Genomic DNA, 16,028 nt, shown 5'->3' with positions numbered 1-16,028 from the left:
TCCATGCCCATGAAGCAAGGATGAATGCTGGAATCTTTCGGGTTTTACACGCAACATATTTAGGACTGGAGATTGTGTTACAACACAGCCTACAGCTACACCTGAAAAAAACTAGAGGTGTCCTCGTAACACATCACCGAAGCCGAGGCAAACATATGCTGGTAATCTAAGAACAGACAGAACAAACGAGAAGGATGCTGAAAACAGAGGCATGAACACGCTGGTTCTAGCAATTCATACCCAATTTGCCAGATGCTTTAAGCAGGAATCTAGACAACCTGCACCCAGTGCAGTTACTGTCTTTAGAGAAACTGCATCAGAATCGACAAAATTTTTTTTAATTACCTCCAGAACCTTAAGTGGCTGCTGGCATAGGTTACAACTTGGCAAAGGTACATGTTTTAAATCCAATACAGTCTTCAGAAGCTGACTGTATATTCCTGATGAGGTCCTGTGCCAAGCCAGGCCACGTTTTTACCTTCTCCCCTACATGGTGAGCACTGCTTCCAACCTATATTCACATATAAACAGGAAATGAAACAGCTGGTAGAAGACTGTCACACAGCATGAGTATCTATCTGTTCTGGATTCCTCTAATGGTGCTGTTCGGTACAAGCATGAAAAAACCTCAGTAAAGCTCAGTTTGTCAACACATGTATTACTGTAAGAATTTGCAACGTCTTCATAGGTATTCAGAGATGTAAAAACTGCTTAAATAGAGGGCAATTCAAAGAAAGGGCTACTTACACACTGGTTTTGCAGTGTTACTCCTACTATTCCATCCCTTCAGGAGAAAGCCGCTGAAGCTGCAGACTCTGCAAGTTCTATCATTTTGTGTTTTATTTTTAAATTCAAAATTGTCTGAATATCTCAAATTGTAGCATTTCCACTTGCAGACATGCAAATACACATATATACAGTGTGCGTGTATACATATACGTGTTTGTGTGTGTATCTGTCTCTATCTCCATCGTCATCAATCAATAATCTGGTGTGATATCAAGTAACAGTATTGTGATACCTCGTCCCCCTTCCACCCGCCCCCAAAAAACGAAAATTAAAACTGACCTTATCTGCCTGTCCTGGTTTTGGCTGCAATAGAGTTAATTTGCCTCCCAGTAGCTGCTGTGTTTCGGATTTAGTACAAGAAGTATGGTGACAACACTGATGTTTTCAGTTGTTGCTATGAAATCAAGGACTTTTTTCCAGTCTCACAGATTCAGCTAATGAACAGGTGTGCATAGCCAGGCAGCTAGCCCAGGCTGACTAATGGAAATATTCCATACCATAGATGTCATGCGCAGTTTATGAATGGGGGCTGGCTAGGGGGCAGGGAGCTATCTGCTCTTCTTGTTTCTGGGAGTTCGAATCCTCTCTTGTCCCGGAGTTCAAACTTTTTCAGGAAATTCGGGATTTTGGGGCTCTGCAATTGCTGTTCGGGATCGGTCACAAATCGGTCATCAGGTGGTGAGAAAAACTGTATTGGATACAGTTTGTTTTGCATATTCATTATGATCGTTATTATCATTATTAGTATTAATATTTCCTTTGTTGCCTTATTAAACTAACTTTATCTCAACCCACAAGTTTCCCCTTCTGGCCATTTCTCCTCCCCAACCTGCTGAGGGAGGGAATGGGAGGGATGAGCGAGCGGCTGGCTGTACGGTGCTTAGCTGCCAGCTTAAACTACACTACCTGACACCCCCACTCCTTGGAAAACAAGCCCTAGCAGAAGACCAGCCAGTTTACTGAAGACCCTCCACTTCCCCTCCTCTCCCTGCTGAATTGCAGCTTTCTCTCCTTCACCCTCCCAAGCTCCCCCAGCTCTGGGAGAGACTGGCTCATAGACTGGTTTATCACCTCTCAGCAGCCCCTCTGCTTCTCACTGCCTCCGTCTAGCTCCTCCCAGGACTCTGCTTTTGCATAAAATACGCTCTGTAAGGCCCACTGATAACATTTGGGGGGGGGGGGGGCGGAGGGCAGGGGAAGAGTCTTCCGAAGACAGAATTCTTTTTAAGGAATTCCTAACAGTGTCTCAATAACCATTTTCACAAAACAAGAGTAAATGCAGTAACACAGCTCGGATTGTCATTCTCCCTCTACCAGCACAACGTTCTCTACGGGGAAGCAGGGAGAAAAACAAGGCAGGGAGGCATGAAGAGAGAAAAAGAAATAAGCAGCCTCAATGAGTTATGACACAAAATTTCTCTCCTAGCAGGACTAATCTCCATTTACTCTACTAAGATAGAGCTTCTTTATGGAACACTTCATATACGGCAGGAGATTATTGATTCACCATCCATCAGAGAAAGATTTTTTTTTTTTAAACCTGATAGCTTTATAGATAGATTTCTACTGGATATGCGTAATAAGTTTGTTTCTTATTTAGTGGATTATTCCCAGGTGCAGAAACAGCATCCCAAATTTAGAAGTAATTCAGTTTCACCCTCATCCCACCATAACTACGTATCTGTCTTAACAGTATGATCATCACTGAACACATCCAAGTCGCCTCAGGTCAGATGAATTTGCAATGATTTTATGATACTAAAATAATTTAATCTGAAGGGAAGAGAAAGCCCCAGAAGAGATAAGTAAATGGCAAATTGCTCAGTTGTTCCTTCTAACTGCAGCAATCATGATAAGAGCGGCTCACTCTCAAGACAGCCAGAGTTTTCTAAATGAAAACTGGTTCTTACCCCCTGCCCCCAAAATGCCAGTGAAGTCAAGAAAGGCTCCTAAAAGCCAAAAGAGGAAATGCAGCTTTTTTGTTCAGCCCAGTGGAAAACAATCCTGATAGCTTTTCCAGCATATGCAGATTCTGATCATAAAAATATTCTGCTGGGTCTTGGGGGGGGGTTGGTGTTGGTTTATTTTTTTACATAAATTCTTACTAGTCATCTGTGCTCCAAGACTGGATAGTCTCTCCAAGGCCTTAGCTAAGGGTTCCTGTTTGGAAAATTATAGCCAACCAGTGCATAAGGGGATGCATTAACAGTCACAAAACAGAAAATGCAGCTGTACCAATTTTAAATTCGAATACACTATTGCGTTGCTTTTACCCCAGCAGCTCTGATAAGTTGTTTAAGGTTCTAGTTAGTAAAAGGTCACTCTGCAGCAATTTTTTTCTTTATTTTTTTTAATGTCAGAGAAGTCCCCAGGGCTGTTGCAAAGGGATCTGCAAATGCCATAACATGGAATGGAAGAGAACAGCTTTTGGGCTGGGGGTAGGCGTCTGTAAGAACCTAAACCTTCTTGGTCCCCAAGGTGACAGTGAAGATGAGTCCACTGCACAGACTCACACAGACAGAGAGCGCTACGCAGGGCTACAATGGTCTGCTCACAGTGCCCTCACCAAAAATCTGCAGAACAAGCATCACCTTTCCCCAAACTTCTACCTGCCTGTAGCACTGATCACCTAGTGTTTCACCAAGTCAGAAGACGAGAGACTTGGAGAGGACAGGACTGAAAGCACACACAATTCAAGCAGAATCATTCAAAATGAGTCACTTGGAAGACAGGCGGTTCAGCACAATAAAACAACCATTTCCAGACAGAAAGTCTCACTGAATGGAACAACTAGAGTGCTATATGAAAACACTGCACATCAGTAAGACTCCTTAGCATACCTAGGTCTTGCTGACTCAACATAGCCTTAACAATTGTTACTTATTTCCTGAAAGTACAGCTCTCATTTACAATATAACCTAGGTATAAAATACTTAGGCACTGTATTTGCTTAGACAAGTTTGCTTCCCTTTTTCTTCTTTAGGATTTAATGAGCCCAGAGAAATAATTATCTTTAAACAAAGAGATAGCTTAGGTTTGGTTTTCTTTACTTATTTCATATTTTTTGGCTATGCAAGTCAGAAGGCAAGGAAAACTGGCAACAGAAATAAGAGTTCTAATTTCTAGTATTTAAAAAATGGACTAAATATGAACCAGAAGAAAATACATGTAATTTAGGGAAATAAAAAACTTTTAAAGGAACAAAAGCAGAACAAAAGTTTTCCTTAAACATCTTATTCAATTTGTAGATTTTTCGTTGCTTTTGAGATGGCAGAAGGAACGAGTTATAAAATCCTGAGCTTTGAAGTTTTGTTCATTTGATATTTTACATTTCAGCAAGTATTTTTTCATTATTCATTGATCTCCTTATATCGTAAGGCAAAGCCATAAACTCAGACTTTACTAGCTCATGCAGCACCCCAATATCAGGATGCCATTTGGCCACTTAAGAAACATTCTCCATCAGCTAACAAAAACAAAGTCAGGATTAGAATGAGATGGTAGAAACTCAAATTATCACTGTCAACTTCAGCTATAATAAGCATTTTTATTATATTTTATTTCATTCTACTTTTAAAATCAATTCTCTTGAAAGAAAAGTTGTAATTAGATATTGAACAGATAAGTGGCAAAGTAAGAAATTTGGAAAAAGATTTTAGAAAAAGTTTCCATCTATTTTTCATGCCATTTTTACTCCCCAAGCTGCCACATTATACAGAAGAATAAATTAGCTTTCCTTGCCCAGATAGTCTGACTTTCTTAATGTTACTCTTCTCTTGTCTACCTGTGGACAGGAAGATGCTGCTAAACACTGTAATTACACTCTGTAGAGATTACGCAGGAAATTACAACAGGAAAAAAAGAATTAGAAAGTGAAGGCAGCAAGTTTAAAGATTGAAATCAGTATTTTCCGCAGAATGAAGAAAACCCAACTACTATACTTTCATCTCTATTCATAATATTGGTAACAGGAGGTGATCAATCAAAACTATGAAACCCAAAAAATGGGTTCTCTCTTATCTCAGATGGCCAACTGCTTTCATTCATTTATCTTTAAGTGTTCTGGATTTTTTTTTTAATGTTGTTAATGTTTTTAATGACCATGTTTAACCCAACATCATTCTGATTTGAAATATCTTTAGGTCTAACTATAAAAAGTAACACCTGTCTATCGTTCACCATTTTTGCAGAAGCGCCATTCTATCCAGTCTAACTATTCAGAAGCACAGACTACCACCACATCAATGTCCATGAAGTCAATAGCTAAGGGAATCTAAAAGTGAAAGGTTTGTCCACGCAGTTGTTGCTAATTTCCAGTTAAGAGTACAGGGTACATAAGAAGCCAATGCACTGAAATAAGCACAAACAAAATTCCACCTGGCTTTCCAGGGCAGTTATGCCTTGACATCAGCTAATACATTTCAGGATAAGAAATAAAAGCAATGGGACCGGCTTCTCTCTCTCCCACCCACTTTCACATTGCATCCAAGCAGGGATCTGTTTGGCCCTAGCAAGGACCAGGACAGGACTGTCCTCAACTAAATCCTCGCAACTCTTCTAGTAACGGGAGATCAGGCAAGAGTACATTTTGGCAAGTGGATTTATATATAGGTCACGGCTGAGCTGGAGGCTGTGTTATTTTGGCAGCAGAATCAGCGGGAAGCCCTCAGCTCCTCATTTTCTGTAGAGCGGAGCCATCAGCAGGACCTGTGCTATGGGCCATGCAGCCGCCCTGCAGCAGGAAGGCTCAGGAACAAATCTTCCATGTGAGGGCAAATCCTGCATCGAGTCCCGCAGAGTCCTCTTCCTGACGCAGAAGGCAAAGGAAGATGGACTGCAAGTGGTAATTTTCATTTGATGCATCTTAGGCAGGTCTATCGAATATCTTACACTGAGGTCAGAGGGAGGTGAAAAGCCAATCAACTAACATAAAAAGCAAAACGTACGAAAGAGGCGAATGGACCTGGAGGCAAAGCCAGTGGCTGACCTGCAATGAGAAGTAGCCTGATAGACTTTGAGCTTTAGGAAAAGTAGGCAGAAACTACCTGGCCACAGTGGACAGCTTCTCCTATCTCTGTGCAGCACAACCCTTACACGGGACTTTGATGTTTCTTGATAACGGACCTACTATTGTCAATACAGGTGAACTAGAGCTCATTTATGCCTGGTTGTGATTATATTGAGACAAGTGGCTACCTGCCCTTCAGTCCTGTGTGATTTCTCCCTACCTTGCCTATCTCCATGTATCAGCCAAATAGGACTGTAAAGATGATCACTTCAGCCATTACTCCACTTACAGTCTTCTGTGAAAGTACTATTCAATCAAAAGGAGAAAGCACCTATAAATCCTCTTTTATCTCTATAATATAAGGGCACAATAATTTGCAAGTTCAATATACTGCGTAAGTTACAAATTAAATCAACTGATAGCATTTTGAAGAGTTCTCATTTTTAAAAGCTAGTGCTTCAGCACAGAAATGAAACAGCTCCTTTTAAAAGCTTACAAGGAATATAAAAACTCATCTGCTTTAGTACCATTGCTGTGTTTCATAAGGACCAGATATTTCAAATGCATTTTGCATTAATAATAATAATAACAACCTAGATGCATTTAACTATGAAAAACAAAACTGAGCTCCTTTCAGTACGAATTTGATATCCGATGTGTTATGGCTACATTTAAAACAATTGCCCATGATGCTTCTTGCTTACGTATGCATATAAAGCTTTTCAGAACTAAGTCCTATACGGATTTTCCAACCTGAATGCTGCCAAGTATTCTGAAAGTTCAGAGTCTGTTGATATATATGGATATTTTGTGAAGTTATTTTGTGGAGTTGGGTTTATTTTAACTTGGTAAAAGAAGTATTTAGTATATTAAGTGATTCATACAACAGCAAAATACAAACACTATCAAAAATACACAGCTATTACTCAAATTTATGTAAGCTGCAATATCTGTTTACCAGCTTAAAGGTACAAGACAGCAAAGCTGTCATTTGCTTTTAGAGTGTCAACCACACTCCATGTATCTGCTTTAGTTTACAGTTCTATCACCATTGCTGTTACTGACACCTTGCAGCCTGATGCATCGGAGGCTAATCCAGAGGTTTAAACAAATGATTCCCTATTATCTCTTGGTCTTAGAATGTGCTGCATCAGAAATCTGATGGATTAATGAAACATTGCTACTGCTAATTGCTGACACAGGAGCATTTAGAGCACTGAGGCTATCACAGGAATAAAAAATAATAATAATAAAAAATATATATAAAGAGGCTTCCTAGTTTTCCTCTGCAGTAGATTAATCAGTCATGCTATTTCCTGTTGTGAAAGATCAGTAAACATATGCTTTATTACTTGGTCCCAAATAAAGTCTTTTCCATATTAAGTGTTCTTTGGTTCAGCAGCTGTACGACTAACAACCAAAGATACTAAACACTGACACAAAGCGTAAGATGAATAAATAAATGCTTTTCAATTTACTTCCTGTGAAATTGTGCATAATGCAGGAGGAAGCTAACGCAAATGAGAAAACTCTTAAATTATATAACTCTTGAGGCCTGATCCCTAGAAAAAAGTGCAGGTGAATCTGCAAACGTGCACTAATCAGCCTGCTTTTACTGACATAAAAATCTAAGTTTGTTATTAAACAAAAAGGTAAGTAGTCAAACAATTTCACTCAGTAGAAATCACAGTTTATCTCGCCGGACTGCATTGGTTAATTGTCAATACCTGTAAAGGAGGTGAAGGTGTTTTGTTTTGTTCTGAGTGAACGACCAGAAAAAGTCCCTCAATACATTGACACCTCAGTGGCTGATGATCAGAGTACCAAGTGCTTCCACACTCTCACCAATTTACCCACTTGCAACAAAGAAGTTTAGGAAACGTGGTAAATTTGTATCTGGCTTGCTCAGAAGTCCCTTAAAAAAAAGGACAGACACCACAAAAAAAAAAAAAAAAGAAAAGAAACAACACATATGATGGGAATATGCAAATTATGGAGAAGTATACAATAGATTTTCTTTATATTTAATGAAAAAATACCAGTTATTTTCTGTGATCCACCAAACATCGACATGCACGTTCACTTAGGATATCACAACTGACAGAAACAAGAAATAAAACCAAAGCAAAACTGTAACTACCCCACACATAGGTGAACAGAAAAGATGGCCTGCCACTCTTGGACAGAGGCAAACCACTAAACTGAACTGCTATTCAATGACAATGAGAAAGCATGCTTCAAAAACTTCCCTTCCTTTGCCTGCACAATGAGAAGACAGGACCTTCTTACGGAAGGATAAGGCAACACAGAGGAAATTTAAAGAGATCTGATAACACTTTTTTTGACCAGAACAAAATGCTTGCAATTATGTCTCCTGTTTGTAAGTTAAAGGCAGTCTGCAATTAATGAAATATACTTATCGACTAATTCCTCATGATTTTGTGCAATGACCTGAACGTACAAACACCCACTCTTAAATTTCCATTAACGAAAAGCTAACGTAACAGTGGTTTTCCAGTACGGTACATAGTTTAGGATTTCCAAAATTCGCAAACCTCTCAAGCTGCCAACGCCTGGCAGCAAAGCGAGGCCTTAGAGACCATTTCTGTTTCATCTCAAAGAATGTCTAATGTCATTAAACAAAACCACGAATGTCAAAACTCTAGAAAAAGCCATATTAGAGAGATCTCTATTACACAGTAAGTGCTAGATGCTGCTGCTTTGTGTCAGTGTTTTGAAGAACTTTTCTATGTGGAACAGGCAGAAAAAGTATTTGCTAACTTAACTGGTCCGCAAATTAAAACCAAGAAAGTGAATAATGCAAAAAAAGAAGTATGCTGAAATTCTGATTTATTCCTCTTACTGTACACATCTCTACTAAAATATCATTCACATGCTCTTACACGTTATTCTCCCATATTTTTTGTTGTTCCAAGATGAAACTCCATCCATCTTAGAAATTAATGAAATATCATTAAAATTATCCATTGCAAGATCAGATGTTATCTGAAGATTAAAGAAAGGATTAAGATGCTTTGCTCTAACAACAAAAAAACACGAAAGTACAAAGACTTGCTGTACTACAACACTTTTGAATACACACTAACACGCTGAAAAAAAGTATTTCTCAAAGCCTGAAGTTATACTAGTATGCTTGTAATGATAGTTAAGTTTCGTATAGTTAAATACATTACATTGCTCTTTCAAAACTACATATTTATGAAACTTGAACACTTCAAAATGACTAATGCAGTAGAGGCAACCTCCAAATATCAAGATTCATAGCAATATTATAGTGTGTAGTCTTTTGCCAGAAGTGAATAACATCTGAGTCACACAACTTCTGGCTGTCCCTTCCAAACACAAGCAAGTTGGGAAGTGAAAAAGGACTGTCGGAAGACAGAAGACTATTGAAGGTAAGATTTGACAACACTGAACTAGCACACTGAATTTACACCAAAAAATGGTTTTGAGCTTAAAAGTTATCATAATTTTTTTTTTTAATCACCTGAAATTACTCTCTTGGTGTTCTGGTACTAATGGAGTGTTGGGAAAACAGTCGGTAGACTTCAGCATACGATGCAGCTCTGACTTGGATTACGTCATAGGAATTGCTGCATTTTAGCAACTTGTCTTTCCCAGCAGCAGAAATCAGGACCATCACACACATTTTGTTAAGTGCAAGTGAAATGGGTTTTGCTTCAGAGCTTAGCTAATTCAGTACTCCTTCTAAATATGTATTGTTCTTTTTGGTTTCCGTTTACCCTTTGACTGCAGCTATGGTACAGATCTCACATCAAGCCTCTGCTTCAATGACTACTCCCAGTCTTCCTGCAGTGGAGGTGAAAGAGCCAGGAGGTGCTGGAGCATCCAAATGAGGTTATTACCATACACACATGCAGCATGGAACTGGAGAAAGACGACCAACTTAGAGAAGTCACCAAGCAACTCAGAAACATCAACCACTGCACTCTGTATGTGATTCCAGTAGATCACCTACGAGCCAGCAACCAGAACCGTTTCAAGGTTTAACAACACATCATGTGCCTGGGCAGTCTCTAGAACAGAAAACTGAAAGACTGGAAATTGTAGTTGTACAATTACAAGCTACAGAAGTGGTTTCAGCATATTATGATGCTCTTTACCAGATCTATGACATTCAGGATTCTGAAGTAATGAGATTTTCATCTTTGTACCGTAATGAACTTTTGACAGATGCATAATTTCAATAATTGAAGAGCTAGGAACAGAAAGTTGTTGAAGACATTTTAGATTCTTTTTTCTAAAGATAGCAATAGATAACCTCATTGCATCTAGCATTAAAAAAATTGCAGAAACTTTAGCAATTTTCTAATTCACTTTCTAGCCTATATCCAAATGTTACCAATTAGCTAAACAAATGGTTACAATGAACCGGGACTTTTTTCCCAGACTACATTTCAACTGACTGTAGCAGCAATTATTTTCTATGCCTGCTGCGGTGGGAATAGTGGCATCAACAATTAGAACAGTGAATAACTGAGTAGGTAGAAATTGATAGATAGGAGTAAAACTTACAGTCATATAAAAATCTTCAGGACAAAAAACAAGAGAGGGGAGGGGGGAACCTAGAAAAGTGCAGTATCATTTAAACTATAAAGAAAGCCTGAAATCAGCAATCTTGTAATTTATATTATTTAAATAAGGCAATGTATTTTACTGCTTAAAAAACTCATCCCTTCTCTTTTTTTTATTCAACAGATAAATTAATAGAACACTCATTACGTGTCATTGCATTTCAGCTAATCTTTCCATCTAAAAAAGCAGTAATTTTAACTGAAATTATCATCCAGAAATGGCAAATCTGTCATTTTGCAAAGATCAGATTTTCAATGTTTTTTTCTTCAAGACTAATAATATCCATTATTTGCTATAATTCTCTTTCAGGCTTTTTCACATCACACCATGATGGGAATACCTTTTCTACTGGGAAACATTTATTAGTTGAAATCCAACTGTGAACTACCATAAAGATATTATTCCTTTTTATTTTACTACTGTTCTGACAGAGCAACCACATCACCTACTAATATTTAGAGTAATTACTTGGGGTATTATATCTACTCCTGACTACAATGGTTACATTTTGATGTTAAAAGTTTGTGGGTGGAATATAACCAACTCGCTATTATTCAGCAAAACTGAACCACAAAATACATAGATGAAACTTCACACACACTTCCCCCCCTCCGGCCAGTAAAAGCTATTTAATTATTTAAAGATTCAGTTTAATTTTTGAGGACATATACAGGGAGTGAGTCTTCAGAGACAACAGTAATGTCTCCTCTGCTTAATTTAGTTCTTTAAATTAGTATTGTAATCCTAACGTTTTCATTATTTGGACTTTAATCTGATTACTTTGTTGATGTAGGTTTATTAATGGATGGGCCTAGTGCCCCCAATTAGTGCCTTTTAATTATTGGTTCCTTGCTGGATTTTTCCTTCCTTTTGTAGTTGGTAGGCAGCCTTCAATTGTTTCTTCAGTTTCTCATTCTGCTTTTCTTAGAGATAGTGGATTTGCTTCTGTAACAAGTACAAAAGTATATTCATAACAGCAGTGAGGATTAAACAACACATTCATAAACTGGCACTCTTACCAAGGTCATTACATTTCATATTGTTCTTTGTTCCCTTGTTCTTTGTCATCTTTGTGGCTGATGCTCTCACGGCCAGAACCTCATTCACATGTTTTACTTTCACTTGCCGCCTCCTCCATGTTATAATGCAGCTCTTGTAAAAGTCATGATGTTATACTGGCCACAAAGTGACATATCAGTTTATTCACATTGTCTCTTATTGTTTCTATATGGCAGCTGATTTCCTAGGGTTCAGTGAGTTATTTGTTAGGGGGAGAGGAGCGGAGGCATGGGGATCGGTAGCACCAAAATCCATTTTGAGTCAGCTACTTAGGAAAACACTTTTCTTTTTCTATTATACTCTGGCAGGGCTTTTTAGCAGGGGATGCCTAACTCTGAAATTGGTTGATTCTGCAAAACTACACAACACTGACCTTCATGAAAAGATGCAAAACGTTCCAGTTCTCTCAGGATTTTTCAAGGAGAGGATGGCTATTAAAGAACAAGCAGATCAGGAAGGCCTGTAGCTTTCCTGAAGACAGCTGATCTTAACGTCATACTTGTTTCTTATGCTAAATTAATAGCACATTTCAACCTCTGGTGAGGTAAATACTTTGGGATATTTTATTTCAACTAACTTAGGTTGCCTTTCCTCTTTGTAAGGATCTGACTTCAGAGCCCCTTGTATTTTTTAGCATTCTTTCCGTTCAGGGATAAACTAAAACACAAACAATCTAGAAATTCCTACAACATAATTCAACTTCCACACAGAACCCCCATTACCTGCCATTCAGTCCGCAAGCAAAAACGATGAGCCTGCACTTTGGTGGCAATCAGGGTAAAGGTCTTACCCTGCATCAGGGCAAAGGTCTTAGATGGCACCATCCCTGCCAGCATGCAGTTCAACTCTTCCACTTTATGTCACTCACAACAGACAGTGAACAACCTAAGAGCCAGACCATTTATCTAATACTTAAATTTAGCCATGTTGAAAGTAGCGTCGTCACTACTTTTTCATGAAACAGTGTTTTACATTCTCTGTTTGTAGGCACCATCTCAGTTGCTGAGGTTTTCTTTTACCCAATGTTTTACTGTGTTTCAGTCTCATAGGTATCAATTGAGACTCGTATGAAAACTTCATTTTAGATACCGCCCAAACTATCTAGCTTCAAAGCAACAAATGACTTCTGAAAATAAGTGTAGCTGACCTTTACCTTCCCTGTCTAATACAGAATTAGTTCTGTTCATACAAAAGAAGTACAGACCTCAGCGTTTCTAGTTTTCTTATTATTTGAGGTGGGGAGGGAAGCAACCTCACTAAAAGTAGTGTTCTTAAAAAGAAATGCAACTTGACAGGAATGCAGGCAGCCCCCATATTTCTCCTTCCTCTATTCTCTGTAATTTTTTATTTTAAACTATTATGGAAATATATAATCCGTGCTTTGTCATACAGATCTCCTATTTGTGTTTTGGCCAAGACTGAAACAGCAGTGACAGACCGACCAGATGATCATGTTCTTCAAATTACAACTTCAGGCAAATGACCTTTAACACTGCAAAACATAATCTTCATCAAGTCCAAACACAAGTAACAATTAATTAATGTTAACATACAGAAGCTTGAGAACTGTCCTCAGGACACAGCAGAATGTTAAATACATTAAAAACAGCTCTGAAAGAGAACACAGCAATGAAGAGCCAAAATACCTTTCTCAGAAGCCCTCTTCACTCCATGCCACTTAAAAGCAAATTTTATCTTGCATATCTGAGTTTTATCAGAAGTTAAAGGAAGAAAATCAGCACTTTGGCTTCTTCCTTAACGGAATAAACATGAGTGTTAGGAAACAGCCCAGGATTTCCTACCACAAATGATCACGGTTTATCACAACTTCCACAAAGCGATATCCCCATGTTTCCCTCAATGCCCCTGACGCTCCCTCCTGCCTCCCACCTGCTGCGACAGAGAATCCCGCCATGACGGTTCCAGGCATGCAAGCGGCTGGCCAGGCTACAGCCGAGCTGCGGCAGCAGCCGCTTCCCCTGGCACACACTAACTCCAATCTCCCCTTCACTCAGTCACAAATTTTCACACAACTAACAGGAACTAATTACCTCTGGGGTTTTTTCAGTTGTTAAATGCAGAGAAGCAAGTTCCAATGTTGCAATGAGGGACTGACGGAGCAACATGCAGAGCAATCACGTAAACCTCAGCACTTAGGACAGTAAGCTGCAGATGCAATGCATCTGGTAAAGCTAAAGCTTTCATTTCTGACTCAAAGTTTACACAAAAAGAGTTTACAGCCAAGATAATGCATCCTTACTTATGCCTCAGTTTTCCTGACCTTTGTGTTCAAATAGTGCACTCAGTGACAGCAGGGTGCATGACTACAAGCTAGTTTTCATCACAGTTATATCAGTATTAATCTCAGAGGTATAACCCACGCACCTTCATTTCTCCCACTGCATTTCCCTGGTCAAATTCCAGAGGAAGCTGGTTAAAATTACTCAGCTGTATTACTAAGTGCCAAGCATGGGCCGATGAACCTGATGAAGTTGCTGACTGCTTTTGATCATTTACTGGGGCTGAAGAACTCAAAACCAGAAAATAACGTCAAGTTAGAAGATGTAACTAAGGTTCAGTTTCACAGACTTTAGCCTCCACATATAAGGAGCTCTAGGAAAAGCATCCAAGGCTGCAGAAACATTACTTGTGTCGTAAGACAGAGGACAGACATTTCTTGTAGGATACAAAAAAAAATATATATTGTTTTTGGTGGTTTTTTTTTTAGTAATGGAGGATGTAAATCAATGATTAACATCCCACAGGCAGCTCTACTAAGATCAGAGAGCTTATGCTTTCCAAGAGAGATGACTTCAGCAGTTTCTGAATCATGCATAGTTATTTTGGAAGACAAAGGTGTGATTAGAAGATAAAGCTACAATGATACTTAAAAGAACAGGAAGACAAGAAAAACAAATCTCTCGATCTATCCCTGGATCCTGGAATTATCCCCAGTGAGAGAACAGCTGCTATAAAGTTCAATTAAATTAAATTAGTACAAATTAGCACCAGTTTATGAAGAATACCTTGAAAAACTGAAGTGTATGCTTAAAGGAAATTTATCAAATATAATAGTTTGATACATTGTTTTTGTGGTTTTGTTTTGATGCATTTTTAAAATACTGTATCAGGAAAACCAGAATGCTAAAAAAAATATGAAATTTGTTAAATTAACTAAAATCTAGACAAAGACACACCTCAAATGGTAACTATTTAGGAAAAAAAAAAACCCAGCAACACTACTTAGGTGTGCCATGAGAGCTCGTAACAAAAATGTTGAATAGGACGGCATTAATAACCTTTAAGAAAGCTGCACTGTCCTCAAATTGAGTTTGAAGATGACAGATTGAGAAAGAAACAATGAGTAATAGTGTTACACAGCAACCTCAGTGGCATTCAGTAAGTCAGAGAGTAGTAAACAATCATTTTGACAAACACATAAAAATCTTGTATTTAGAAGAAAGGAATGAGTGTGGAGAACAAGGGTCTCCATGCCAGGAAGGAAGGACTGAAAGAAAAATTTAAAAATACAAGCATTTAAAGACCAACAAACCCCCCAAAACAGACAATCAACCAAGTGTGGGTTCTTCATACAACAGTGGGGCCAAAGAAACACGTATGAACAGCAGGTGGGAGTTAACTATCCGGGCATTAAATGCTGGGTTTCAAGGAGGAGTTAAGTGTTGAAACTGCTAGAGCCTACAGTAGGGAGGCAGGCTGACCAACCCATGCCCGCCAACCCACCCCCAGTCCCTTCTGGTAACATAATCTGCAAATCATGTAACAATTTCCATAACCCAAAAGCCAGATTAGCTTCCTTCGAAAGGAAAGAGAAACAAAAGAAGGAAACTGGCCTTTAACAGGCAGTTAATAATCTCTCAGTCTTTCATTTTTTTTTTTTTTTTGTTCAAAAATACTTTTCAGCTTCAATTCACTGTTAAGACCAAAACAGGGGGAAAGTCCTTGCCTAGCAAACTCAGCTCTTCACAATAGCAAATTACGCTGATTTTCTAAACAAAAAAGATCTCCACAACAAAGGATACGGAGTACTAAAGCAGAATTTCTGCACAAAATTTCAATAAAGCTCTCGATGCAGGATGCAGAGGTCAAACATGTGGATACTATTAAAGCAACAAAATATAGAAAAATGAAAAGCAGTAATAGGGGGCAACCCTGGAGGTTATACATATTCAACTGGCAGAAATGTAATTGGTATCCTCTGGATTTTTTCATGAGCTCTAGAAGCTTCCAACATTGCATACACCACTGCGTTGTATGGAAACTAAACACTAAGTATGTGTTATCATACATTCACAAATTTCTGCTTTACCAAAACATAGTTATATACATATTTATCTAGCCACCAGAAACATCAAAGGCAAAGAGGTATGGAAAACCACTATTTCTGTAGTGAAGGAGTAATGGCTGTTAAGAGTATGGGTATGAGAAAGCAACACCCGTTTCCCAGTTTTCTGAGCATTGTTAATATCCATGACCTCAGCAGTACCAACATGGACTTTTTAAAAATAGGGAGGGGAGGGGGAATATCCTAATT

General features: G+C 38.6%; 1 protein-coding gene across 11 annotated transcripts in view; it reads right to left on the bottom strand.

Annotated features, from left to right (window-relative positions):
• Positions 1-16,028, bottom strand: part of PTPRM (protein tyrosine phosphatase receptor type M) — a 499,856-nt gene that overhangs the window by 442,538 nt on the left and 41,290 nt on the right. The gene's annotated exons all lie outside the window — the stretch shown is intronic.

The sequence above is a fragment of the Opisthocomus hoazin genome, chromosome 3 (assembly GCF_030867145.1).
Source record: "Opisthocomus hoazin isolate bOpiHoa1 chromosome 3, bOpiHoa1.hap1, whole genome shotgun sequence".
In the NCBI taxonomy this organism is placed as follows: domain Eukaryota; kingdom Metazoa; phylum Chordata; class Aves; order Opisthocomiformes; family Opisthocomidae; genus Opisthocomus; species Opisthocomus hoazin.
The sequence above is the reverse complement of the archived record's forward strand: the minus strand, read 5'-3'. Positions and strand labels throughout refer to the sequence as shown.